Source organism: Mandrillus leucophaeus, unplaced genomic scaffold (assembly GCF_000951045.1).
Source record: "Mandrillus leucophaeus isolate KB7577 unplaced genomic scaffold, Mleu.le_1.0 Scaffold1169, whole genome shotgun sequence".
NCBI classification, from domain to species: domain Eukaryota; kingdom Metazoa; phylum Chordata; class Mammalia; order Primates; family Cercopithecidae; genus Mandrillus; species Mandrillus leucophaeus.
Window position 1 is genome coordinate 623,900 of NW_012099976.1, and position 3,124 is coordinate 627,023.

General features: G+C 43.9%; 1 pseudogene; it reads left to right on the top strand.

Annotated features, from left to right (window-relative positions):
* The first annotated feature begins 211 nt into the window (after positions 1-211).
* LOC105553625 lies at positions 212-929 on the top strand (annotated as a pseudogene).
* Positions 930-3,124: the final 2,195 nt, after the last annotated feature.

The window sequence follows — 3,124 nt, forward strand, 5'->3', positions numbered from 1 at the left end:
TGAGGAGGGATCCTAAAAGGATAGTTGGTCTCCCCACCCAATGGGGCTTTGGGCAAAAATTATGTCTTTCTAATTGGTGAGCCCAGGTGCCTAAAGAAAGGAACAGAGGTCATGTGCACAGCCTCTGTAAGTACACAGTCAGTTCCAGTAGACCCTGAGACTACGGTTCTGCTTGCATTCTCGGGGGTCAGTGTCGGTCTTGGGTCTGGCCATGCCTGAACCTGCAAAGTCTGCACCAGCTCCCAAGAAGAGCTCCAAGAAAGCTGTCACCAAAACCCAGAAGAAAGACGGCAAGAAGCGCAAGCGCAGCCACAAGGAGATCTACTCCATCTACATGTACAAAGTGCTGAAGCAAGTCCACCCCGACACCGGCATCTCGTCCAAGGCCATGGGCATCATGAACTCCTTTGCCAACGACATCTTCTAGCGCATCATGGGAGAGGCGTCCCACGTGGCGCACTACAACAAGAGCTCCACCATCACGTCCTGTGAGATCCAGAGGGCCCTGCGCCTGCTGCTGCCCAGCAAGCTGGCCCAAGCACGCCTTGTCCTAGGGCACCAACGTGGTCACCAAGTACACTGGCTCCAAGTGAGTCCCGGCTGCTTGACTCCAAAGTCTCTTTTCAGGGCTACTTAATCCCCTCAGTGAAAGAATCTTTCTTGTGTTGTCAGTCCCAGTTTATATTTTTGGCTTCCCGTCTGCTTAACTTTTGGAGAGCACACAACTCCACCAAGCACAGATAACTATATTCTTTTCACATAGGCATTGTTGCAAGTAAGCTTACATAGACTGATAGTGGTATCTTACTATGGTATAGATATGCTGGGGTTTGCCTTAGGGGCTGCTCTTGAAACTCTCTTTGTCCTGCCTATGTACCCATGAATATGTGCCCAGCAAATTGTTTCCTGGTTAGAAATGCAGTGTTAATTTTGATAAGCTTATGTAAGATCAAATTGTCTATATGAACAAAGGTTGGGTCTGCTCTTCAGTGGTAAAATGAAGGTAGAGATTAAATACATTGTGTGCTCTCAGATGTGTACTTAAAAGGGAATAAATAGTTCAACTTTTATTTAAAAAAAAAAAAAAAGAAAGAAAGAAAGGAACAGAGTCCTGAAGTTTATACTAGAAATCATTCTTATAGGAGAAACTAGAAAAGCACCAGAGACAGGGAGTGGTTTTTAGAAGACGGACTAGCCTCGGAGAAGAGAAGCGAGAGGAAGTTTGTTTCATAGGCATTAGGACCCAGGAGGCAAGGGTCAGGATAGATAGGATAGATGGGAGAGTCTTGATTGGGTGACATGACTTTGAGAGTTCCGCTCATGGCTACAGAGGCAACCAACTTTTTGTCAGGACCCCGGAGCTGAATGGCTTTCCTCTCTGTCGACCCTCGACTCAACCCCAAAATGCAAGAAAAGTGGAAGCTGGTTCCAGGCAAACCAACACTCCCAACTGTGAAGAGTCCTTTCCCAGAAACCTGACAACTTTGTCTTTAGTCCAGCAGCCACGCTAGTCGCTTTTAACTGGCGACAGGTGCCCGGTATTTAGCCCCCAAATTCTAAGGAAAAATAGGACAGAACAGCAAGTGAAAGGGGTCCAATGATACTTAGCACTTGGCGATTGTCCTTTCGTGGTCACCAAGATGTGTCCCATCTGGGTCACCAAGACATGTCTGGAGTTGGTTCTTTCCAGTGGGTTCTTGGTCTCATTGACTTCAAGAATGAAGCTGTGGACCTTTGCAGTGAGTGTTACAGCTCTTTAAAGATGGTGTGTCCAGAGTTTGTTCCTTCAGATGTGTCCAGAGTTTCTTCCTTCCATTGGGTTCGTGGTCTCGCTGACTTCAAGAATGAAGCCACGGACCTTCACAGTGAGTGTTACAGCTCTTAAAGGTGGTGCAGACCCAAAGAATGAGAAGCAGCAAGCTTTACTGTGAAGAGCAAAAAAACAAAGCTTCCACAGCATGGAAGGGGACCTGAGCAGGTTGCTGCCACTGGCTGGGGTGGCCAGCTTTTATTCCCTTATTTGTCTCCACCCACATCCTGCAGATTGGTCCATTTTACAGAGTGTTGATTGTTCCATTTTACAGAGTGCTGATTGGTGTGTTTACAATCCTTTAGCTAGACTCAGAGTGTTGATTGATGCATTTTTACAGAGTGCTGATTTGTGCATTTACAATCCTTTAGCTAGACACAGAGCACGGATTGTTGAGTTTTTACAGAGTACCGCTTGGGGCATTTACAATCCTTTAGCTAGACAGAAAAGTTCTCCAAGTACCCACTTGACCCAGGAAGTCCAGCTAGCTTCAACTCTCAATACTACAGCAATGGAAACTCTCTGTCAAATAATTCAGTTAGAAGATGCTACTATGTATAGCTCTACTACAAATAATAGAGTTATAGCAATTCCTGCAAGGGTGATGTAGTAGATTATCTACATCTAAAATTTTACCTGCCAACATACAGAATTTCCCTTTGGGGTTCTATGAAGTTCCTTGGCTTTATTTTCCCAAACAAAGAAATCTCTGGGTTATGTGCACCCTACTCACTTTTATTACCTGGCAAAATTTGCAGAATAATCGCCCAGAAGTAGCATATTAATTCAGATTTTTACATTACCCATCCCTTTTTGTTTCTTTCAAGCTGCAGAAGATCACCACTTGATTCACAGGAATAAGCAGAGTTAGTCTAAAATGTAGGCCAAAATCTTAAAAACAATTAATAAGACTAGGATTTAATGACAAATGTATATATAATAAGCTTTGGAACATAATTTCTCTCTCCAGTCCTCCTTTTTGGTTAAAACAAATTATGATAGGATCATGTCATTTGTAGAATAAACTTTAGCCTTATACTTGGCCTGATCATTTGCATAAAGTGCAGCAAGAATGTTTAATTCAACATAGGCCTTTTTAATTGGCTTTGATAGAATGCCATTCCACAAGGAATCTCAAATAAGACCTTTTAAAGCCAAGCTCAGCCATGGGTTTTTATCCTCAAATACCTGTGAATTGGGTGATCCTTTTCTCTTAAGGTCCCAAGATAAACTGGGAGCTCCTGGACCTGTTAGAAAGTGATATTCTTGGCCAGGCATGATGGCTCAGGCCTGTAATCCCAGCACTTTGGGATG